Source organism: Micrasema longulum, unplaced genomic scaffold (genome assembly GCF_059751315.1).
Source record: "Micrasema longulum isolate JH-2025_06_02 unplaced genomic scaffold, ASM5975131v1 h1tg001582l, whole genome shotgun sequence".
Lineage (NCBI taxonomy): Eukaryota > Metazoa > Arthropoda > Insecta > Trichoptera > Brachycentridae > Micrasema > Micrasema longulum.
In genome coordinates, this window is record NW_028278765.1 from 16,894 (window position 1) to 44,101 (window position 27,208).

At 31.0% G+C, this 27,208-nt stretch overlaps 1 long non-coding RNA gene across 2 annotated transcripts in view; it reads right to left on the minus strand.

Moving 5' to 3' along the window:
* LOC148274782 (uncharacterized) overlaps window positions 1-27,208 on the minus strand; it is a 190,383-nt gene that overhangs the window by 13,771 nt on the left and 149,404 nt on the right. Inside the window, exon 3 of one of the 2 annotated variants that reach the window (XR_015824199.1) lies at window positions 11,046-12,602. The exons of the other annotated variant lie outside the window; for it this stretch is intronic. This is a non-coding gene — a long non-coding RNA (uncharacterized LOC148274782). Of the gene's footprint in view, window positions 1-11,045; window positions 12,603-27,208 lie in introns of those variants that run through there. 2 annotated transcript variants of the gene reach the window in all.

Sequence of the window (27,208 nt, forward strand, 5' to 3'; positions counted from 1 at the left end):
TAGCAACTTCATCAAGAATGAACCAGGTTAGTGGCATCTATTCCTAATCCATTTTATTCGTTGGGGTTGTGATCGATTGACACCGCATACCGCATATCGAGGAAATCAAATTATTTTATTAAAATTAAAATAGAGTCCACTCCGCTAAATAATATCGTAGAAGCCCTAGGGCTTCTCGCCCCGCACCCGGAATTCGTTTTCCCAGCACCGATCAAAATCTGATATTTTAATAATACATATTTTAAAGGGCTACATTAAATAAATTTTAACTAAATGTGGGTCAAAGGGACCCTTTTACTGTCAATATACATTAGAACCGGACAAAAACAGCAATATTTCGATTATCAAATTCAAACAATGCGCATAACTTGCGTACTGGCATGATCATAAATAGTAAGATGATCAGTATAAGGTTTAGGTACCAGTTCAGGGACTATGAAATATTCAAGTGTAAAAACACCTTTTAAAGTAAATATTTCATGTCGACCATCTCGCGAATCGAACCCGAGACCTCTTACATTGTAGGCAAACGCGCTGACAAATACACCACGAGGCCGATGATAAATATATAAAGGTATATAATGAACATACACGCGACGTCATGCGACGCATGTGTTAAAACAATTAATTGATGACGCCGTATAATAATTTTAATGAAGCAAAAAAAATAATTCATCAGAAAAACTCGTATCAAAAGAAACGAAAAACAAGGGAATTACAAGAAGGAAACATAAATTAACGTTTTAAATTAAATGACGTTTTTCCCAGAAGCTTTAATCCCATCTCAAATTAATGTAATCACAGAGTCATTATTTATTTACGCTCTTTACACAAAATCGCGGTTTTCAGGAATGTTAAATTAAGACAAATTATATAAGATAAAATAATTTAGTTGACAATGGCTAAGTGGAAAATTCAGATAATTAAAAAAAAAAAATTCACGTATTTTTTTACAAATATATTTTACGGCTTTTTTCATTCCACTAAGAAACTAGACATATACAAAAAACATTTAAGTAGGTATTCGATGGATTTTTACAGATTTAGCTAAGCTTTGAGAAGAAATACAATATTTTCATACCTTAGCAAAGCATACATTTGTCCAATTCAATTGTAATATTGTGGTTTTAATAATGGGGTTACTAAAAACATAAGATGACCTAAAAAAAGGGTAATTTTCTGTAATTAAATATTTAAATCTCATCAGCAGGAACATTTTCGATCCCTCTTTAAACGATCATCTATTTATTTTAACATTCCTTTAATTTTAATTAAACTACACATATATAGAGTCGGTCTCGTGGTGTAATAGTCAACGCGTTTGCCTACCATGCAAGAGGTCCCGGATCTATTCCCGACATGGTTGAGGTTGGGCTTATCCAGAGACCAATATACGTAAAATGAGTTGGAAACTTGCGTAAATATATCTTCGCTTCAAGACCGAACTACTGAGTTCAATAAAATTGAATATCCCAACTAGAAACCTCAGACAAAACTTACTCTTTCATACCGATAATCATAGAACTAACTGTGGTTTTTATTCCCCTATGCCCAGAATTCTTAGATCTGCCAACAAACACACCAGTCTTGATAGCTTTGATAACAAGTTGTCTTCTTTCAAACGATCACTGAATCAAATTAGTATAGCATCGTGTCGTTCTACATTCTTTTATTATAATTTTATATGTATACACATGTCCTTAAAAATGCCCATGGGTCATATATATATATGTATATATAAATAAAATATGAAATATTAATTTAAAAGAGTGTTTTTACACTCTTATATTATATATTCCCAGGACTGGTACCTGAAGCGTAAGACTGATCATCTTACCTTCATGTAACATAAATGATTAAGATACGTTGTAATTGGTGCGCCAATGCAGTGCTCTATGCACCAGAAGGTGCGGAAAGGGAATGGTGATGATGATGATGACACATACCATGTATCTGGTCAAGGCAGTTCGCAAAAAATTGATGTCTTCTGGAAGAAGAAAATAATTCATTTCCAGCAGGCTTATTATACTGTCAAAATGTCGTTTTGTAAGTTCGTTTGTTCGTCATATATCCATCTCAATTAAACGCATTAAAAATCATATTTCGCTCTCGCTCCCTCTCATATGATACAAATCAATTTACGAAACGAATAAGTTACAGAATAAGGCAACAGAGCCCGCAAGGGAAACTTAAAATTTTTAGTGATCTGGGGAATGCGTCAGATCCTACCATATAAAATAATTTAATGGTGGACAAAAGAGCTAAAAATGTACAATTTTCTTGATGATTTTTTTTGTCTGAAAATATTGTAGTGCATGATCTAAAACCCTAGCTTTTTACTTTTGCTGTGCTTGTGACCGACAGCCTCCAAGCAACGCTTTGCGACTCTTCTGGGAGCCGCGACCACAAGTTGAAAAACACCGCATCAAAGGATTCAATCGAATTAATTGGATTTCTTGCAGCAAAGGAATTTTGTACGTTCGCAAAATGTCAAGTCATAATAAACTAGAATTAGTAATGTAGATATGAAAGAGAGGAATGTAAATAGAGTTGTGATAAAATGACATTTATATTGATGTCACAGTAGCCATTTCAGAGTGTAAAAATACGTGGGTTGGTGCGACCTCAATTATTAAATGTCACGTTTACATCGTTTTTAACGCAAAAAATGTGCATATGGGGAAATCACAAACATTAGACAGAATTGTGAATGTTACACGGGTCATAAGCCCTGTAAATGCCTTCATCTAGGTGAAGATTTATTTATTTATTTATTTAAATCTTAAAATAGGGCACACATATCATACATATTGTTATGTGTGTTCTAATAATAACATTGCAAATATATTTAATTTATAAATTGTTTATCACATATGTCTTGACCATTATTTTAAATTTTGATATGTTTTTTTCTTCATAAATATTTTTTTTCCATTTCGTAATATTTTTTAATTGCTTTAAATAAAATTGAATTTTGTGACTTTGCCTTTTTCCTAAATGGAAGTCTAATTTTGTTCTTTTCTCTAGTATTGTGATCGTGTTCATGCTGGTTCCAATCAATTTTTTTCCAAAATTCTGTTTTTTTATTAGAGTTTATAATTTTATGAACAAATATCATTGTATTGTAAAATATTCTTTGTTTATATGTTAATAATTTCATTTCATTTACCATCGACTTTACCCTCGTATATCTGTTTTTTTCAAAATGATTCTAAAGGCTTTATTTTGTAATACAGTTAGTTTATCTATGTTTTCTTTGTTTGATAAAAATAAAATGCTACTACAGTAGTTAACGTGTGGTTCAATAATTGCTTTGTAAATAGTTTTGCAGGAGTCCTTATCAATAAATCTTCTGATCCTTCCCAAAATTGATATTTTTTTTGCAATCTTATTTATTACCATCTTAGCGTTTTGGTGAAATGTAAGTTTTGAATCCAACATTACACCTAAATATTTAATTTCAGTGACTTCATTAAGTTTTCATTTATAACAATAAGTTATTTATCTTGTCGCAGTTGGAACATTGCTGATAAAGAGGAAGTTAATTTTTTAATTTTTAAAAATTTGTTAATAGACAATAGTCTATTAATTAATTAATAAAACAGAGCCAATTAAAAAAAAAAAAATATTTTGTATTATAACCGCTGACTTTTTAAAGTTGAGTATTTCTGAAATAACTCCGCGTGTGACGTCAGAGGTTCTTTTCTGTCAGTTCTTCCGATTGGTACGTTTACGGTAAGCAAACCGGATATCCTTCACAGCTCTCATATCATTGGTTGGTTCATTTGAACCAACCAATGATATGAGTGACGTCGTTCAAAGAAGTGCATTTTTATTAAAATATTTTTATCGTACATTTTCAAGAAAATTTGCAGCAAAATTGAATGCTCTAATTTTTACCGCGCGCAAGAAAACATTTTTTGTATCCAATTTCCCGTAGGGCTGAAGTTCCTCATTGCTCGTCCAAACTCGACACAGGACGTTTAGTCCCGTAGTGTTGGGACTTATGTCTCAAATAATGTGCAATAAACTGTCTTTAAGTAAATAAATAAGTTTTTATTCATTATAAATTAATTTGCAGCTTTGCTTCAAATAATTATTGTCATCATCATCATTCCCTTTCCGCACCTAATGGTGAATAGGGCACTGCATTAGTACACTTATCGCAGTGTATTTTGATCATTTTTGTTACATAAAGGTAAGATGATCAGTTTTACGCTTTATGTACCAATCCAGAGATTATGAAATATTATAGAGTAAAAACACCTTTTATAGTACCTGGACAGGCACCTGAAACGTAAGACTGATCATATTTCTTTAATGAAACAAAAATGATCAAGTATACTAATGCAGTGCCTTATTCACCATTAGGTGTGGAAAAGAAACGATGATAGTGATTGTACAACCGAATTTACCTACTACTTAAATTATGTAAATCTAAGAATTTTGGAATAACTGCCACATTATTCAGACAAATTTTAAAATGGCTTACTTACTAAAACTCATTATTCTAAATATTATACAACCATTTAAACAAAAAGTATAAAAAAAACATTAAAATAAACTACTTAAATATTTGGTATGTAAAACCTCGTTCGTAAAATATTTACATTGTGATTTTTAGTTTTTCTATGTTTTTCGTCGGTTGCGTAAATTTATTACACAATATTTCTTTATTTCAAAGTCCAAGGTATCAAGGCGAAATGAGTTAAGTCACTGTTTTGCGTTATGATAAAAATAATGAAAATAAAATAGTTCTAAAAATGATGATTTACGATTATACTTTGAAGAATGAAATTAGCATAAATATTACAAAAACAATGTGAACAAAACTAACAGAAAAAAAACGAATAGCATCTCGAGACATATTAATTTAGAAATTGAGAGTCATATGACGCAAATAAACAATAGAAGGTCGTCTTAAATTAATGTTTACTATTATTGTTGATTTAACAAAGTTATTTTGGTATTATTTGTTTTTGGATATAATGTTAGTTAAGAGACAATTTATCGCGCGTTATCTTATCACTAATTTTTGAGTGATTTACGCATTACCTACAGCATAATCAACGGCAGAATTGAAAAATGTATTATATTATACATAAGTGCAAAAGTGAATGAACTGCAAAAAAAGCAGACAGATACTATTATGTGCATTCCGATAGCCTCGCAAAAGACAAGGGGCGTTGTACAAAAATGGTTGTAGAGATAAAGGTCCTTAAATTCAATATAGGAACCGCCTGTTTCCGGGCGTAATGACTTCCGGAGCTATTGTCGGGAACGATAAGACAATATCCGACTGCCTAGAGGCGGCTCCACATGCGGACAATTGAGATGATACGTCGGCCACTACGCTGACGCGCGTATTTGTATTTGTAAAAGTAAAAAACAAAATTTTAAAAATGAGTATGAAAGACTAAATTAATGTATTAAGAACTGTCTTTAATAAATTATTGTGTAAAGTGAGCTCCCTAGAACGAGCAGTTTTGATAACAGTTTAGGCTTACGAGGATTAAATTATTGGGATAGCAATGCGCCCCGTATAAGCAGATGGACTACTGGTTGAAAGAATAATTATATTGGTACTAGAAAGTAGATAGATAACATTTTGAGGGAATAGGCATTTACTGGGCTAATGACCTGTCATTGGCTGGTTTAAGTGGCAAATCTTCAATTCTTCAACTAGTTCAAAAAAAATATAAAAATATTTTCAGGCGTCGCCGAGTACTTGTGTAGGCGAAATAATTTAGTGATTCTACCTATCGTTTGCGTTGTTGACTCAACTGTTGATATGATGAGTTCATTTAACTTGAAACTTACGTTTCATAATAAGTCCCTTGTGAACTCACGGCAAGGTTCACGTGGTCACCATGTGTAATACTCGCAATCATTCAGTACAGGGAGCGCCTATCGATAGTTCAGAGTACAGCTAAAGACACGCGCCGATCGATAAATATCCCGATTAGACTATGTCTAATTATGGGTATTTCGATTTACCACAAAAGGGTTAAACATGCGTCGCTTGTACTTGCGTTACGAGGAGCATCAGACATCCTGAAATAAAGACCGGTCCTCGAATTGACCCAGAAAGTCGGGATATGGTCGGAAATTCCTGTGGCTACGATTGACCAAAAGATAAGCGTCTAGCCAATTGTTGTTACATGATAAGATAAAAATACCGTTTCATACCTTTGCAAGACGGCATTACTAAGAAAACAATCTAACGTACATACTAACATGATGATTTTTGCTCATGGTATGATATCAAAGGATTCTAGACCGAATACCGATACACGCAATTTTGTGTGAAAACCTCCTTTGCGTGAAAATGGGGAAAAAATGTGTTCGATGTATCGAATAGCACGTTTGCTAGAAATCTGTTTAAGAAGCGTATTATGTAAACGCAAATACATTTTTTTAAAAACACTGTTAGTAGTATGTACGTATATGTGAGGATAACTACTTGCAATCCCGGAAAAATCCAAAATTTAAAAAAGTGAGATATTAAATGAAACTTCTTCAGAATACAATTTTTTACATTGTCAGTTAAAAATAAGGAGAAAGACTTGACTATTAAATTATCGGCTTTGTTGCAAACATGGCAACCTCTACTTGAGTATAGCGAAGTTGGTAATGTATAAAATTAAATTTATTATTTCGATACTGTTTCTTGGCATAATCATGCTTACTCGTATGTCATCATTGCTTACGTATAAAATATTTACTGATTATAATTTTTAAAAATAAGTATAAAAAAAGGTTGAAGTTAAGTATTAAATCAGTTTTTTTAAATTTGTTAAAAATAAAGAAAAATGGATTTTACCGGGTTCGCAAATAGTACCCTCATGTGTGTAGTAATATACGACGATTGGTCAGTTTAAAAAGCTTAATCAGAGTTGTATCTGCCATGTTTCATTATTTTTTGTTATGATTTGATGGTTTTACAGGATATTGTTTATTGTCAAAAAATGCGAAAATGATAAAAATGTACGGTAAATTAATAATAAAAAAAAATATTAGTCAATCAATTATAAGCGAGTCTCACGAAGAAATGATTAAAAAATCGTAATGTTTAGCGAAGTCGCGTTTGCGACTGTGGGTGGTTAACAAGCGACCAGTATTTATTGTGAATGCAGATATTTGGTAGAATTTCATTTTTATTATTTGTAAGGTATCTAAAATAATAATAAAAGTTGGATAAGGTGTCCAAAATAAAAGAAATAATATGTTCGCGGTAGTTTTGGGGTCGTGCCTATTCCGGAGAAACCAGAAGAAACTAGACTCCCCATACAAGCGAGAGTTCGAGGGCGCCCACAAGCCACCTGGTGGACCAAAATTGTGAGGTACCTGAGGAGAAAGCAGCTGACCAATGAGACGACACCAGACAGGAAGAATTGAAGACTGCGTACCAGAAGGGCCGACCCTAGATGAAATGGGAAGAGGCAAGGTAGAAGAGGGTTAAAAAAATAAATTAAACAGCAATTATTGTTACTAGAAGTATATAAGAAAAATTTGTAAAAATTTAGGTTGAAAACGTCCTAACAAGACGCATCACGATGCGTCACATTGTATACTCTTGTACATTATCTTTAAAATATGTATATATTTTTTAATTAAATATTTTTCAAAAATATTTACAAAATAGTCTAAACTCCTCGTCCTAGTCGTAAGTCCTGCTGAGTTGCATACATACAACTCGTCAGCAGATTCTTAATAAATTGCTTCGATTATTCATACTAAACCTACATTAATAATAAATTTACTTTAAAAATATTACATATTACACACCTATTACATTATCAAAAATTAAAAACTATCTCTTATACAATAAACTTTTTTCTATTAACCATAATTTGACCAAACGGCTCACTCCTAAATTTAACTCGGTGTGTTTAATATTGTTTGGTAACATGTTAAATATTTTAGGTATACTGTATTGCAGTGTCCTTTTGCCATATTTATTACAATATCTGGGAACGGCTAGCCCTTCCATACTAGTAAACCTGGTGTTGTAATCATGTATCAAATTGTGTTTATACTCGGAGTGCGACGCATGCTGACAAATTAATTTGTACCAAAGTATAAATGTAGAATTAAATCAAATATTTTTTTATTTTGGATTACTTACCAATAAATGAACTGCAATTTAACAATATTTTGAATACGACCGAATGTTTACAGAGTGGCTGGGTTTCGCTGCCTACTAAGAAATACATTTAGAACTGTCATTTGATTCAAATGTATTTGCTTAGTTACAGTACTATTTAGTATTTACACAAAGTGATCAAAACTGATGTAGTTTAAGTTTAAGTTTTAAGTCAACATTTAAAGCACATTCCTACAATAAAAATCTAATAATATGTAGAATATCAAGTACGCACTTCTTCAATTTAATTTTGCTCAATAAATAAAAAAGTTGAGCCATGGAAAAAATATTTTAAGAAATAACCTTATATTTGCCTGATGAGCTAAGACACGAAAAACTAAAGAAAAAATCCAGAAGAGTCGCAATTAAAAAATATTTCTTAAATATTTTTGATAGTGATAATTATTAATGTAGTTTATATAAGATGGTGTTTAATGTTTCTTATGCAATAATGTTTTCTTTTTATTTCGGATGTATTAATTTGTATGATATTATGTATTGTCAAAAAAATGATTTTTCTTATGTACGGTCCCAAATGACTTTCTAATAACTCCTGGGAGTATAATATGTAATTTTTGTATTATATGTTTTAATTATAAAAAAAAGGTATTTAAATTTGAAAACTGGAGGCGTCCCTTTGGTTACTTTGGTTATAGCAAATCCAGGCCAATTAAAAAACTGATATGTACATAGTCGTTAAATCGAAGTAGGTAGTGACACAATAAAATTAACATATTGCGAGAGATCTATTAAAAAATAATGATTTCCTAATGAAATTTCAACAAGAAATGAGATAAGTCATCTCAATGGCCAAGGCGTGGCTATATGTAACAGTACGGAAAGGCCTTTCTCCAAGGTCTCACGGCTTTGTTACTGGCGACAATTATCAGCAACGAAAGACACTAAACGGATATTTAAAATGTTAAAAAGATAACGAGTTTTTCTAATTCACTAGTGTAACTTTTATAATGGGCCATAAACAATTTAGTGTATTTTTTACGCCTGAGATACTCCAGTGAATGAAAATCTTGAAACGAAAGTCTGCCATGTCTCTGGTTATCTTTTGCCGTAGTTAGTTAAATTGCGGTCGTGGTTACGATAAAAAAGAAACATATTTTTATTTTCTAAAACACACAAATTTGTAAGACATTTAAGTTTGTAAGTGAAAATTCTTGATGGAAGTTCATTGTAATTTATTATATAAATAAAAGAGGAGTGAAACTTTAATCCACAAATTTGTAATATCCAGTGACCGGTTTTATCGCTTTGGCGACATCTTCGGGACTGGTATCTTTATTAAGGAGTTCAATGAATTTATACGAAACAGAGGTAAGGACAGATAATTAAAAATAATATGAAAGTAAATTAAATAAAGTTATTTTTATCATAAGGATCATTATTAAAATTTTTTGGGTTAACTAATGAGTTGATATAATGCTATTTTAATGAATTTAAGTATTTTATTTTTAGTGCATTATAAAATTCTTAATCTCATTAAAATAGCATTATATAAACTCATTAGTTAACCCAAAAAAAATTGATAATGATCCTTAAGATAAAAATAACTTAATTTAATTTACTTTCATATAATTTTTGATTATCTGTCCTTACCTCTGTTTTGTATAAATACATTGAACCCCTTAATAAAGATGCCAGTCTCGAAGATGTCGCGAAAGCGATTAAACCGGTCACTGGATATTCCAAATTTGTGGAGTAAAGTATCACTCTTCTCTTATTTATATAATAAAACACATGTTTGTATTTATTTAAATTGAGGGCATTGTTTTAATCTTTCACTTGTGGGATTTAGGTACAGAGTTTAAGTAAATGTCATATTATATCCGTTTTTTATAAAACAGTTTAAAATCGTAATTTTAAAATAATTGTTTACTACAAATCCATAAAGACAACACACATAGTAGTGTTTCTGTGTCACAAAACATAAAAACGCGACCTAGAATAATTGTTAATATCTTTATTCGTAATGGTCAGCGAGTTTGCCTGGCACACAAGACGTCTCGGGTTCGATTCCCGACATGGTTATATGAAATATTTATTTAAAATAGTGTCAAAAATATTTTGAGTTTGTCCAAATTTTTGTGGACAAGGACTGGATTCAACTCCCTGGGGAGCTGTTAACATTAACATATTACAACAGAGATGAAGAACATTTTAGATAAGGTAATATAGAAGTCTAGGCATCTACAGGGCTTATGACCTGTACATTGGCTGGTTTTAGTTATATTTAAATATTATAAATTGTATACGTGGACAATCTCCGTTAGTAAATAATGAAATAAATAAACACTGAAACCAACTATTAAAGGTCATAAGCCAAGTAAATTAGGTAAAATGCATTTCTGTTTTATATTTTTCAGGTAGTAATGTAGAAGTTTACTTTACCATTGGTTCGCACTCAGAATATATTAGACATAAACATTTTTTTTGTTGTTGTAAAAGTTCGACAAATGAATTTATCGGTCCAATTCGCCGGAATCCGCATGCAGCCGTGTTTCTCAACAGTAACGTCGTACACAAACAAAAAGGTCTGAATTCCATTCGATTTCTGCAGAAAATAAACTAAGCGAACGAAGCGGGCGTTGCGCTGCAAAAAGCGGAGGAGACATCGCTTCCTGTATAAGAAAAATGAGAATGGTATAACGGGATTTGGGTGGCATGGCGGGCCGGCGCGCGCTGGCAGTCCGATGATCATGTCTGTTGGTCAATGTGCGGTGTTCGCTAAACAGCAGTGGCGAGCCGTGATTTATTTTATGGGTAATCTACAAAAAATGATAATTACTTTGTACCTAAATATAAGTACAAAGTATAATTATAAATGACCATTTTATCTGTGATTAAATGAAAATCAACTCAAACAACAAAGTGGAAGCTCAGTGTCTTTTTTTTCGTTTTTTTTTATCATAGAATATTAAACTAAGCCAAAAAAAATATTTTTATTTTTATATATCGTATTATCTGCGCTATAATTTTTTTAAGTTTTGTATTTCTGAAATAACTCCGCGTGTGACGTCAGAGATTGTTTTATGACAGTTCTTCCGATTGGTTCGTTTACGGCGAACAAACCGGATATCTTTCAAAGCTCTCATATCATTGAATGGTTCATATGAACCAGTGACGTCATTCAAAGTAGTGCGTTTTTATTGAAATATTTATTATGATTTTTTTCGTACATTTTTAAGAAATTTTACCTTATAATTAATGCTAATTTTTACCGCGCGCAAGAAAACATTTTTTGTATCTAACTTCCCGAAGGGCTGAAGTTCCTTATTAACCACGCGATACACGTAGCTTTATTTTAAACTATTTTAATACAATACTTAAACAAAAGTTTATTAACAAATACCACAATGACTTTCAGCAGATATTTCAATTATGATTTAACTGTCAACAGTGAACACTAGCCGAATCCTTAATAATATAGAATAAGTTACATCTGAGAATTATTTAAATGAAACACTAAGAGGGTTAAATATATGTATAGTTGGATAATCTATAAAGCGCCATTTTTGTGAAAATCACCTCAAGGGCGCTGTAAAATATATAAATATCCCAGCACGTCTTGTGCAGCTACAGAGCGCATGGACGGATAGTATTCTAGTTACTCGTTTCCAATAAATTCCATTCCATCCCATTCGTTTCCAATATTTTGTATATTTGGTTGAACATACTTAAAATATTGTTGACAAATGTAAAGTATACAATTATGATATATTCGCTTCATCGAAGTACAAAAATAATATCAAAACATGCTTATTTATTTATAGGGAAAGTAGATTTTATTTTAGAGGTATAAAAAAAATTACTTTGAATTAATTGCAACAAAGAGGGAAAACATTTTTGAGAAAAAGAATATGGGTGTTTAGGCATTTACAGGGCTTATGACCTGTCATTGGCTGGTTGAAGTGGCCACTTTACCCACTGTGAAAATTTTAAAAGACAAATTTAAATATGAACAACTCCCTAGGAAGAAAATCCAGCCAGTCTGCAAGCATTTGGACATACTCAAAACAAAAATAAAAAGTACTTTGTTTTATGAATCACCTTTTCACTGTAACAGCCGACTAGTTTCGGGTTATTTTATAACGGGCATATATAAGAGGGCAACGTGTAGTTGCCGAAACTAGTCGGTTGTGACAATAAAAAGTGGTTTATATAACAAAGTCATTTTATTTATACCTCAAATATATAACAATGAACTACAAAGTTAGTGCTACAAACATCCAAAATAAAAGTAGATTTTACTTTCTGTTACTGTTTTCTAAATAGTGATAGACCTTTAAAATATTTCAAATTAGCACTGATAAAAATAGTATGATTAATTCGATAAAATATTACAATGATAAGAAAAAACACTATCAGATAAATAGAAAAACAAAACCAGTTTCATAATACTCACAGCCATGCACAGATAAAGCAGCAATTTGATTGAACTTACCTGTAAATAAAGAGAAAAAAACATTAAAAAATAGTTAATGAGAAAAATACATATACAACTTATTCCAACAAAAATGCTACATGAGCGTATTTTAGAGTCATATTGTATAACAAATAACTATGTACTTTGATTGTTAGTAAATAAAAATTCATCTCTAAAATAATAGGTACATTATGCAATATTTCTTTAAGTTTGAAAACATAATAAATAGAAGGGTAGGTTATAAATTGTGATTAAATTTATAAACACATTAGTAGAACTTGATTTGAGATCAATAACACAATGAAAAGGTACCTTATCAATAATTTTAGAGTCCTCTTAACATTTTAGGTAGGTAAGACAGCGAACAAATGACAATCTAGGTAAATAAATACATTAATACAATGTAGCTACAAGAAGTATCGGGATATTTATTGTACAGGACTCTTGAGATGTTTTTTTTTTAAATGGCGCTTCAATAAATAAGGCGAACTTATGAAAAATGTTGCCTTAGATGATTCAATATAACCGCATTTCATTTGGCTTGAGTACTAGAAATACAGGTACCTATTTTCTTAATACAATATCACCGTAAAGCAGATTGTTAACGGGCAATTAAAATAATTGCAACTCAGAAAAAGAGCCCATGAAGAAATACTAGTATCAATTATTAACAAGGAGCATTTAAAACGCCACTTTTACTAATATGATCAGCTAGTAATAGAATTTCTTCACCGTCGATTAATCTTGGCCGTGATCTCGTGCTGATGGGCATCGGAGAATGGTGTTGGAATCTGCATAACGATGTACGCAACTTTCACCCTTCCGCACATTGTAATTACGGGTGATTTTAGTGCAAATATACACAACACATAATGAATTAATGCTGCTGGTATTTTGCAATACCATTAGAAGAAGCTTAATTATCACGAATCGAGTTTACGATAACCATCGATAATTAAGTAATAAATTAATTACGATTTATGATTGCAGGGGGAAATTTCAATATTCGTGACAACAACGCCCGGGTAAAAAAGTAAGGGTGGAAATACAAAAAAAAATGAACAATATTTTGATTTTATTTTTTCAATTTCTATAATTCTTCATGGAACAGGTGGATTTATCAACTACGTTTTGAGTTTGTCCAATTTTTGTAGACAAGGACTGGATTCAACTCCCTGGAGAGCTGTTAATATTAACATATTACAACAGAGACGAAGAACATTTTTCATCTCCACAACACAACAGCTCCCCAGGGAGTTGAATCCAGTCTTTGTCTACAAAAATTTGGACAAACTCAAAATCTTGTTGATAAATCTACCTAGTTCACGAAGAAGTATAGAAATTTAAAAAAAAAAACAGGCTTTGCCTAATATGAAGGTGAAATAATTAAATAAGATAATTCTTACCCGCATAAATAAAGGTTTCAGCTATTTTACTTTACAAACATTAACGGATAAAATAATTGAAGGAATATATATTTTAAAATATGGGCAGAATGGTGAATGTTACAGAGTGTAAAGTGGCCACTTAAACTAGCCAATGACAGGTCATAAGCCCTATATTACCTTCTCGAAAATTTTCTTCATCTCCATTTTAATATGTAAATATCAACAGCTCTCCAGGGAGTTGAATTCAGTCCTTGTCTACAGAAATTTGGACAAACTCAAAACATTGTTGATAAATCCACCTGGTATATAAGTAAAAAAATTGCAAAAAATAAATTTTTGGCGTGCCTAGTTTGTAGGTAAATAAATCAATGAGATAAATCTCACCCGCATAAATGTCGTCGCGTTTTTCTACGAACGTATTTTTATTGAATTTCTTTTTTGCATGTATGTATGAAAACATTACTCCACAATATGGATATTGATTTTGAAAACACAATTAGTTATTCTAAATTCATTTCATATATTTTTATCGGTATTCATAGTATGTGATATTTTCCTATTCGATATCTGTAATGTTCCCAATGCAAATATATAAAAAAATGAAATGAAATAAAAATTAACTTGTGTATTTACACCATAGTAACTGTTGTTAAAAAATAATAATATTATTCTTAATACAATAATTGAAAAGTCATGTCGCATTCAAACTGAATTTGCCAACCGAATTGACACGGCAAAATATTACACGCATTAAAGTTATAATAAAACACAAATCCAATACCTAGTACCGGTTAATAAACGCTTAAGTTGATAAGAATTTAAATGAATATTAACGCGATTATAAACGCACTCATTACTGGAGTGTAATTAATGTTAAATATTTGATAATATGTACTTCCACACTAAAAGTACATTATCAAAAATTAAACCAGTTTTAGAGAGACATGTTCCAACTGCGAATTTCTCAGATATGCAGGCATTTAGCATAGATAAGCATTATATGCACGGCCACTTTTTGAAAACAAGATGGAGTCTAAGTTTTAAAGAGTTTTCCGCTAGAATAAATATGTCTGTAAAACACATTTAATAAATAATATGTTTTATAGGTGGGTCTTTTAAAAATTATTTTTATCGAAAAAATATATTTTATGGTAAAATATTTATTAATTTTTGATTAAAGTATATAATTACTGCAAGCAAGTAAGTGTTCTGATGAAGAGAATAATGGGTTCCGAAATCGTACAATACCCATACAAAATATTTTATTGATTACGAAAATTCATACCCGGTGGTATATAGGGTACTGCATTGGTATACTACTAAATATATATTGAAGAATACACGCCGACCCAGAATTTTTATGGGGACGAAACTGGTCTTGGGACAAAAAATCCCAATAGAACATTTATGTAACAAAAATGTTTAATAACAAAAAAATCGTTTAATTTTTTATTGAACTTAACCCTTTTACGCTGGCTCTGAGTCTCATATAACACGGTTTCTCAAAACACGGCATTTTAAATGAACCTATATACCGTGATGTAGGAGGGTTACCTGTATTATCAAATAAAAACTTTTTCATTCGTGTTAAGCTAGGGTTTCCTAGGACAGCGGTGCCCGTATCTTAACGGCCGTAGTGAACGGTGATGCGGTGGACAGCCGTCGGAGTGGTGACTAGAGAGTGGTTTTATTTTTTAATGGTATTATCAACATCGTTTTCCTAGGAAACCACTCTCTAGTCACCGTTACGACGGCTGTCCACCTCATCATCTTTCACTACGGCCGTTAAGATACGGGCGCCGCTCTCCTAGGAAACCCTAGCTTTACATGTATACGTTTATCATATTTGCAGTACGTATCGGGAGAGCACTTCTCCTATCGACAGGTGATACAAAAATTTATATTGTACTGAGTTTTATATCACTGGTCAATGGGAGGAGTGCTCTCCCGAAACTAAAGTTGTTTTCTTTTATTAGAATAAACTTAAATGTGTTACACAAAAAGTTTTTATCATATGATAATTCATAAATGTACAATTGTTAATGATTTATCATTGATTCAATCATGTTCTTTTCGTTAATATTTGTTCCTTTCACTGGATAATAGATACATATTTATAGAAATTTTAAAATGTTAAGATACTTAAATTTTCTATAAATTACAGACATTATTCGCCGTGGAAATTGCGCCTCTTAATGCACAAGGACTATAACTATTGATAGCACCACTCAATAAATAAAATGCCTTCTAAGAATTTTGTATTAGATTTCCCTAAGCTGATAATGCATCTCATGAATTTCAAATGCACTCCGCCTCCGGTCTGAAACTAATTATTGTCTTTGTACAAAAAAAATACCTTGAAATGGTGACATATGCACTCGTTTGTAATTGCAAATTATACGAATGCGTTGTTTGAATAGCTGTCACCTGTCATGCCTTGATAAACTGTGAAAGTGTTTGACAATAAAATATTTCAAAATGAATATCGGTAATACGTAATATTTTTATGCAATCGGATTACTATTTTGCAAACCATCTATCTTTGTCAAGCGCATATACAGCGTAAACACAGACTAGGGAATGAATGTAGGTTCAGTAGAGCCTCGACAATTCAGGCGGACAAAAAACACGACCTCGGCGGATTACCAAGGCGTCCGGATTGTGGTCTGAAATATTTTAATGAAAATAAAACATATATGTTTCACTTTAGAAAATCATTTTATTATTAAAAGACACCCTCGAAAATGTTTACAATGGTGAAAGATAAAACATGTAAAGCGGATTACAGCACAATATATTTTTATTATTTCGTTGTAAAAACGGTTCTCTATTCTCCATCTCTCTTGAAATATATGATAAACTCCTTATTCTGTTAAATCCAGTACGTTTGTGGACTAGGAATTGAAGATATGATCTATTAAATATTTAAGAAAAATAAACTTGTGCACATTTGCATTGTTATGTCTTTGAACGAAGACGCTATATTTTTTTAATGTATAATCTTTTGTTCTGCGATGGATACAAAATTGCATTGAAAGGAAATTGATTTAATATGATTTTATATCTTAATCCGGGACCGGTTATACATTTTAATTAAAATGAAATTGTAACCCAAATAATATAAAGACATTACGAATTCAAACAAAATACTTAGTAGGGACCACAAGGTGTTTTGTGTCGTATTTACTTATGTTATTTTATGAAGTAAAATAATAAATTGTTTCACTGTGTTTGTACATGAATTCAATTAGAAAAAATAATAGAATAGGATCAGAAACGTGATCTCTCCTCTGAACAATTAAGACTCTGATAAATTTGCCAACATACATGTAACGGTTATTAAGCAATCAGAGAAAATATGATTTATTTGATATTAATTAGAAATTTATGAGTGTATGTATATAAATAAATACGAGCAGTAACAGTCACATTAGAAAAAAGCCTTTCACAAATCAAGATGTAATTCGAAAATCTCTGATGCAAACATATTTAGCGATTAATTAAAAAGAATATTGTAATAAATAATTTAGTTCAATTTATTTGTCTACAATGTTTACATATAAGATGCAGTTTAGGTATACCGATTGACTCATGCATCATGCAACGTTATACCTTCAAATAATTTAGGTATAACTATACATTATGGTTGCTAAGCTAATGCCGTGATTGTTCTTTGCATTATTAGAAGCAAACAATAAAATAAAGCGGTTATTTAAAATACGAAAATTTAAAGTAGGTATGTTAGTGCATAAACAATAAATACACTAAAGTATAATTATTTTGACTCTTTCCCCAGTTATAATTTATAGCAATATTCATAATTCATTGGAATGTACGCATTGATATTATTACAATGACGAAATATCGTATTTCGATTCGAACCGTAATCAACAAAAGTTTAATCAAGTAACGAAGTAATGGTGGGTGTATTTGTCAACTAAATAATATCCTTACAAAAAGGTGCTTACATTATACAATAGGTATAGTATACTACCTTCAAGGAACTGCATAGGCACAAATATTTTCCAATCCAAACCTTTGTGACTTGTTAGTACAGTTCTGTGGGTGAAATAGAACTGGAATCCTGGATGAATGTATTCGACTCGATATTTATTTATTTATTTAACAAATTGTAGTCTACACTACTTTACAGTCAGTTTAGCCCATTACGTAATGCAGCCTGTAATATAAGTAAGAAGTTAATGAATAGAAAGCAGATAGGTGTTAAACTGTCGATATGTACAGAAAAATAGATCCATATTATCGGCAGAAGTCATATTTAGCAAGCGAATTGCCCTATTAATAAGTGAATTCTGACTTGTATTTGTACGGCTTTTAGGTGTGTAAAACATTGCATGAAATCTTTCTCTAGTATAATTATTACTAATTGATCTCTTTCAGGATATTTGGATCTCAGGTAAAAATTCTTAAAAAGAGAATCAAGTGGAAATAAGTCCACCTTATGATGGAGTGGTTGACGCTTTCGTCTATTATTTTTGAGGTCGTGTGTTAGATTCCTGGCGAGAAATATTAGTCTTTAAGGTGGTCAGATAATGCAGTGTTTCATTGTTTCTGGACTAGCACATAAAACGCAAGACAGATCACCTAACCTTCATGTAAAATATGATCGAATTAAAATGTATCTATAATCTACAATAAAAACTTGGATGAGGAATTTAAGGATTGGAATATATTTTTGTTCAGTTCTGCACGCAGCATTAAAAATAAAATGATAATAACTGCCATTTGTAATTAATTGCCTAAATTCCCCGATTAATATTAAAGAGCCATGAACAGTTTCTGGACTAGCACATAAAACGTAAGACAGATCACCTAACCTTCATGTAAAATATGATCGAATTAAAATGTATCTGAAATCAACAATAAAAACTTGAATGAGGAATTTACGGATTGGTATATATTTTTGTTCAGTTCTGTACGCAGCATTAAAAATAAAATGATAACAACTTCCATTTGTAATTAATTGCCTAAATTTCTCGATTAATATTAAAGAGCCGTGAATATCGTACATAATAATACAAAATTTAAACAGGCAACTTTGCACGGCAATAATATTTAAAAAGGCACCGAGATTTGCAACAGGGAAAAAAAGCGAATGAATTTATAATCTCGCCGAAGATGAAATGCCACTAACCTAACCAGATTCAGACGAAAAAAACGTTTCCGTGACCTTAAAGAGAGATCAGGGTGAATGAAAAAAAACTTGACGCGGACTAAGTCAATCCTTTCGACTCTTTTCGAACCTTAAACGTAAGAAAGATTTTATCGAGATGAGTGAATTCTAAAATCGATAATAAACTATCGTTGTCAATATGTTTGTTTGTTTGTTAAGGTCTAGAGTGACGCTAATTTATTTTTCCCCTTATTTAAAGCCCTTTATGAATTAATTAATAAATTGAAGAATTAAATGTATTCAAGAAATTGTGCAGGCTACCGAGAACAGGTTGCGAACTTGAAATAGTAATTTAGAGATAAATTTTAAGGTTCGGCGAAGTAATTACTATTTTAAGGTTCGGCGAAGTCCATTTTATCTAGAGTAAAAATTTTGGGTCGACGTCGTAAATTCAATTATTTGCTTTCTGGCGACATTATTTTTCAACGAATTTCTTAAAATTATTTAGTATCAGAGAGTTCTGAAAATTAATTATATATTTTTTAATTCTAAAAATGAAAATATAAATCAACATGTTTATCGTGTCCCAATAAATCTAGTGACATTTCAGTGGAATACAAGATATTGTTAAAACGATTTTTAACATTAATTAAATTGTAATATTCTATTAGCATTTTTCATCTGCAATTTATATAATATATTTTTTAGCACATTTTTTGTTTAATTTAAAACAGTTAAATAAATTAGTTATATAAAAAATATGAGATAGTTATCGTTACTTGAGATCGACTGAATAAGCCAAAACAAAAACATTACAGCTATTCTTGTCTGATTTTTAAGCCGAAATATGTCAGACTTGGAAGACCTTTCTTGTAGTTAAATTACTCAGTTTTTACTACTGTTTGTTTAATTGCAATATGGCTACAAGAAATAATTTATATCTGACATAAGCCTTTCGTACAAATTGCCCAACTCACAGAAAAAGACAATGAAAACAGTAGTTAATTTCAATTAAAATCACGGTTTATGATACTGATTTACTGATACTTGAAAAAGTAACGCAATTTTTTACAAAAATTGTTTGAAGCATAAGCAAACACCCTCGGTCAATATTTCGTGCTTAAATGGCTAGGTTATTTATTTAACTGTTAGTGTGAGTTACGGTTGATATACCGCCATCGCCCGGTGAATCATTAAAACAGTAAGTAATAAATCTAGGTAGAGATCAGAAGAAGGCAAATAGTATCGTCAATATCACTCCCAACCGCTGCCAGCGCTGTCAACCCTAAGAGTAGATGGAGTACCTATCCAGTTTGCGCGATAGGCGAACTGGCACCGCGTGGCGTGGGTCCGGCCTTTAGATAAGTCCAGTTACTTAGCAATGCAGCCGCAAGGTCAACGAGAATGATAAAGCGCATCGAGTCGGCCCCAAGGCGAAACGAAAGCGAAGGAGTGCACTTTTCTGCGGAATTCATATTCTTATTATTTGCGATTTGAAATAGTGATGGTCATGACGATCGACGGGCATAATAAAAAATAAAAAAACCTGATTATTTTATTTTATTTATTTAACTTTTTGTACATAATCTTAATATTTTATTGCCAATTGGCTATTTCTTCAAACCAACCAATAAAAAAAAAGTTTCACTTTTTAAATTTAAGTTACAAAATAATAAAAAAAGCTTAAGACATATAATAATAAAAATAACTGTATTTGTATATAAATTACCTTAAATATATACTATAACTCAATGTGAAAAATGAAAAAAGAGGAAAAAGGAAAGGAGGAGAGATTAAGGAAGAGAAAGGAGATGTTTCTTCAGAAGTAATTTAAACAGATACTGTAATTACATCTTTGATAATGGATGGGAGATGTTTCCACAGTAGAGCCGCATGGATTCTATACGAGTTAGAGAAAAAAGAGGAATTGTGGATGGGTATTACGGGAGTGCTTTGAGAATTAGAATGAAGAGGTAAACCATGAACTGATAAGCGCTGAAATTTTTCACGGAGTTATATAGGAGCGTTAGGGCTATGAAGTACATGGAACAGAAGTTAAAAATAGTGATAGTCTCTCCGCTGTCTAATTTTGAGCCATTTCAGTTGCCTACCATAATCAGAAATGTGGTCATATTCCCTAAGACCAAAAATCGTTCCTGGTTAAAACAATAAAACGACATAGTTTTAATAAAATAATTTATTTTTTTAGTTAATTCATTTTAAAAAACGATTATAATATTACAACTAAACACAAATTTTATATAAATTTATATATTTCCCATTACGTAAAAGAAAAAAAATATTATTGTGTACATAATGGGGAGCGACGACTAAGGTGTTTAATTAGTTAATACTTCCAGTATAAAATGTACATTACAAAAAAAAATACTGTGTTTTCAACTAGTGCTAAATAAAAAAGAATTATGAATATAACTTTTTACTAATATAAAACAACTTTTTTTAACTTTTTTTTTCTACCGACCGGTTTCAAAGCTATACAAGCTTCTTTATCAAGGTATACTTAACTAATAAATCTTATCTTATTTTATTTTAACACTGATTACTAAATATTATCGAATACTTCGAATATATAGAATACATAGAAACATATGGAACTAAATTCTCATGTTGCTTTTGTAAAAATGGGAATTGTAAAGTGAGATGGATACGATCTTTAAAACTAGATAAAAGTGGATTAAAGAAAATATTGTTTATTTAGGTTTTTATTTTTATACATTAAAAAAAATATGTATCTTAACAAACTTTTAATTATCATTTATGATTACAAATATATTTTTCACAGTGAATCAGTTTTATTTAGAAAAACAGGGGGTATAAAATGTACACTTAAAAGTATATAAATAAACGTGATTATTAATTAAAATAATTACCAATAAAACGGTCGCAGTAAATACAATAAAAATAATTCACATAAGTATTTTGTTATTAATATATTTTTAGATTTATTTTCTTTCTCATTTTGCAACCTTATAGCATAGACAAAAATAACAGTGATAGAAAACGTAAACCAAGTGGTTGATTAGGGTTCAAACCGCGAACCTCTGATTAATAAGTTTGTGTAATTAGGTACTACAAGGCCACAATTCGAGTCTAACTATTAACCGTATATTTATTTATGTCAAATAAATTATTGTTATTAAAAAGATCGACCCCGGCATTTTTTGTAATAGTTCGTATAAGTACGTTACAACTTAATATTTAGTTAATATCAAAACAAACAAAATACATATTAAATGGGATTAATGCACTATTTGTCAATATTCTTGCATCGACAGTTCAAGACATATCCGTAACTATTCATTGTCCAGCTTATATGTATTATAAAGCCCTTCTAACATATCAACTCAGAGACAGGTTGGTTCTAATACGGACATAATATAAATAGAATAGTATCTGCTGACACTTTCTCGGGTAAATGTAAGAGTATAGTAACATTATGTTGTATTCAACCTCGGGGATCTCGACCACACCACATATCAATCGAAGGGAATGGGCAATGTGTGACTAGGTACAAGTTACATCGAGTCTTTTTACTGTTGAATTGTATCTACTGTACGCGAAACATGAAGTGGACACCTGATAGATTCATACCCTTTGGCAATCTGTTACAGTAAATCCGAATGAAACACTAGTTTAGGTAATCATTTTTGAATATAATATCCTACTTCTTGAGTACAGGTAGGAAATGGAAAATAATTGGCACTTGGCACCAAAGTGGAATGAGGGCAATATTGAGATGTGACAGATATACACCAATTTAACAAATGCTGACGGTACTGAACACGCTTTCGGTAAATCAAAGAGTAATTTGAAATACTTTAGAGTTAATATTTAAATTAAAAAATAAATGATTGCCCGAATACATATTTTGTTACGTTCAGCGTGATAACGAAATTCATCGCTATCCTACGAGGGGAGGTGAAGGTTTCAGACTCGCCAAAACAAGAATTCAAGAAACTCAAAACAATCTGTATTATAAAGGATTTAAAATGTTTAATGAGCTGCAAAAGAGATAAGGGATGCTGGGCTATCGCACCGTTTCGTGGGATGACGATGGCTTTTGTTAAAAACAAACATCCATATAGGCATATATGTAGATAGAGTGTCATCGGATAGATTTTGTAACAATATTTTATTTTTGAAATTATTTTTGAATATATGTTTCTTGACAGTTAAATAAGGTTTAACTAGGTGCTTAAATTTTATTTGTAAAACTATCTTAAATAAATACATTACATTACAAAGGTGTTTCACCGAGATTAACGGGGTATTTGATTAGTTATGGATGTTAGTTGCTTATGACCTGATAATACCTACACATCTATCTTCCCTTAAAATTTATCCATCTGGGTTTTGTTATACATAGATGAATGTTAATTATAAACACACTACATTTGATATTACATACAGAAAAAAAAAGAAAATCGTGATTTTACAAAACTTATTGTTCAATTAGAGAAAGTGTATAAGCTTTAAATTGTTTAATAGAATTCCGCCAAGAATTCTAAAGAAAGAAAACAATTCAAACTTATGATTATCGTTAAATATTTTGTCAAACTTTGGCGATTAATACTAATAAATTTTTTTTATTTTTTTTTTTTTATTTATTTTTTCTTTTTTAAATTCAAAACAATTTTTTTTTTTAAATTCCCGCCAAACTGCAGAAGCAGTTTTTTGCAGGGATTTCTCTCTTTAAACATTTTTGTAACATAATATAATAAATGTTTACATAAAATATTTTTAAAAAAAAATCTTAAAAATATCAATAAAATAAAAGTTAAAAAAAATTAAATACAAGTTAATCAAGTCTTTTTTGAAAACGAAATATATAAAAAATAATAAACAAACACTTTTTTTGACACTGTTTTAAATTGTTTGGTTTCCCCATTTTTTATTTTTTTAATTTTTTTTTTTATAGACTAAACTTAGAATTTAAGAAAAAGATTTTTAAAACCAATTTTACTTTGTTTTTATTCATATCACTACTTTTTATTTCGTCCGGGAGTCTCTTTACTATGCGAGGGAGTATATACGCCCTGGTCCTCTCTCCATACGCATTTATGGCTCTTCTTTCTATGAAGTTTCCTCTCGCTTTTTGGCGCGTTTCATGCTTATGTGATATTGGCGTTTTATAGAAATCCATGAAGTCCTCTGTTACCAGGCGATAGTATATCATATTCAAATGATCGAATAACTAAACGATTAATCTTTTATGAAAACTGAAGTAAGTATTTACGTTATAAAACTAATCTAATGTTTCTTTTGTTAACCAATCAATAATTATTCTTTGACCGGTGACTCGTATTTAGTGTTAGAAGTTAAGCAGATTAATGGAAAAGTAATACCAAATAAAAACCGATTTTTAAACAGTACCAGTAAGGTACATTCACTTGATCTTTATTCTTATGATGCTTGCTCTTAAAGCTTAGATGTACGTTTTGCTGCTAACGCATATTTTAAAAATTCAATTTTGGGAACCTAGGTACCTTCTATTTAAGCAATAACTTTAAGAGGGAATTTTTATATTCTGAGTAAAAGTATGTCATTTTTACTAGTAAATTATCATTAAAAAATTAAGAAAAAATTGTGAATGTTACACAGTGTGTAAAGTGGCCACTTAAACCAGCCATTGACAGGTCATAAGCTCTGTAGATGCCTTGATTTCTATATTACCTTTTCTTAAATGTTCTTCATCTCTGTTGTAATATGTTAATACAAACAGCTCCCCAGGGAGTTGAATCCAGTCCTTGTCTACAAAAATTTGGACAAACTCAGAATATTGTTGATAAATCGACCTAGTCCATGAAGAAGTATAGAAATTGAAAAAATAACATTTTCAGGCGTTGCCTAGTATGTAGGTGAAATAATTCAATTAGATGAATCTCACCCGCATAAATAAAGGTTTCAGCTCTTTAACTTCACAAACATCAACAGATGAAAGAATTGAAGGAATATAGATGTTCAAATATGGGCAGAATGGTGAATGTTATTTTCATTGTGGGGTGTGTAATATAAATATTATAGATGTACATAAATACCTTGTTTTTAAAACTGTCTGAATATTTGTTAATTATGTTTGTTTTTTAAGTTAGTCTTCTTTGTTTATTCTCAAATGTAATTTCAAAAAACTAAAATTTTAAGCGTCCTCGGCACGGGAAACCCCAGTGAGGTCACATTATTTTTACTATTAATTATAGTTTGTAAGCGAAAAATATGAATAAATAAATGAATAAATAAATATGGGAAGAATGGTGAATGTTACACAGTGTGTAAAGTGGCCACTTAAACCAGCCATTGACAGGTCATAAGCCCTGTAGATGCCTAGACTTCTATATTACCTTCTCTTAAATGTTCTTCATCTCTGTTGTAATATGTTAATAAAAAAAAAGGTGTTTCTAAAAAATTTTTTTAAGAAAAATGTGCAACCACGCATGAGAACATATGAGAACGAATCATAGTCCTGTGGTAATGGTGCGGACCTACGGATCATATGTCCGAAATTCAAACGCCGATCTACCACACTTCACTTTGAAGCCCAGTTTATTTCCTGTTAGTTGAAAATGACCACAAAATTAAAATATTTTAGTAAATCATACGAACAAAATTTTTTTTAAATTATATTTTTTACAAATAAAAATACTATTTTTCCGACAGTATCATAATATATTATGTAGGTACAAAAATAACAGGCGTATCCAACAAATTCCATTCAATAGATGCACTTGAGAGATAATCGACCTTCGAGATGAACAGAGTAACAAGTAACATTGTAATATATTCTATGCCGATTTGAGTTGTAAAATGAATTACGTAATTCATGAAGCGCAAAGCATGACCCCCTCAGCACGAGATAGGTCAGTAAAATATACAAATGGGTATTATAAATACGAAACATAGTCATATTGGAAGGTGTTGAGGAGCTGCAGTTAGGGACGGAAACGATAGGTCGATGATTTTTAAATGTCGATATATCGAAAACGATAAAACAACTTCAATGTGACAAAATATCATTTGCTTTAATATCAATGGTTTTGGTATTAATTAACTTTTTAGTCAATATTGTTTGGGATATTTTAAAAAGTAAACGGATAAAAATAAACGCAAAGTTTAATGGGTTTTGAGTTAATTACACATATTTAAATCTAAAAATATTTAACAATGTTTGATTATGTCCAAATGCTTGCAGACTGGCTGGATTTCCTCCCTAGGGAGTTGTTCGTATTTAAATTTATTTCAACAGAGAGGGAAAAAGTTTTCGAGAAGGGAATATGGAAGTCTAGGCATTTACAGGGCTTAACAAAGGTTTCAGCTCTTTTACTTCACAAAAGTCAACAGATGGAAGAGTTGAGGAAATGTGGATGTTCAAACTTGGGCAGAATGGTGAATGTTACACAGTGTGTAAAGTGGTCACTCAAACCAGCCAATGACAGGTCATAAGCCCTGTAAATGCCTAGACTTCCATATTCCCTTCTCGAAAACTTTTTCCCTCTCTGTTGAAATAAATCTAAAAATATTTGTTTGAAAATTATTATGCGGATACTCTAATCAATTGATTTATTTTTATTTATTAAACTTAAAGTTAATGATGAATCTCACCCGCATAAAAAAAGGTTTCAGCTCTTTAACTTCACAAACATCAACAGATGACAGAATTTAAGGAATATAGATGTTCAAATATGGGCAGAATGGTGAATGTTACACAGTGTGTAAAGTGGCTACTTAAACCAGCCAATGACAGATCATAAGCCCTGCAGATGCCTAGACTTCTATATTACCTTTTCTGAAATTTTCTTCCTCTCTGTTGTAATATGTTAATGTTATCAGCTCCCCTGGGAGTTGAAACCAGTCCTTGTCTACAAAAATTTGGACAAACTCAAAATATTGTTAATATAAAAATGACATGTGAATCAGTATTCGATATTTTAGTGATTATATGATTTAAGACCAATGTTGCATCCCTAGTCAAAATGCAAATAACCGTTATAGAGGTCAACAGTACATAGTGTTAAGAAAAAATATATAAGAGACGTCAATCACTCGGCGAACCGTGAGAACATTTGAAGGTCGGCTCGGGGCGTAGC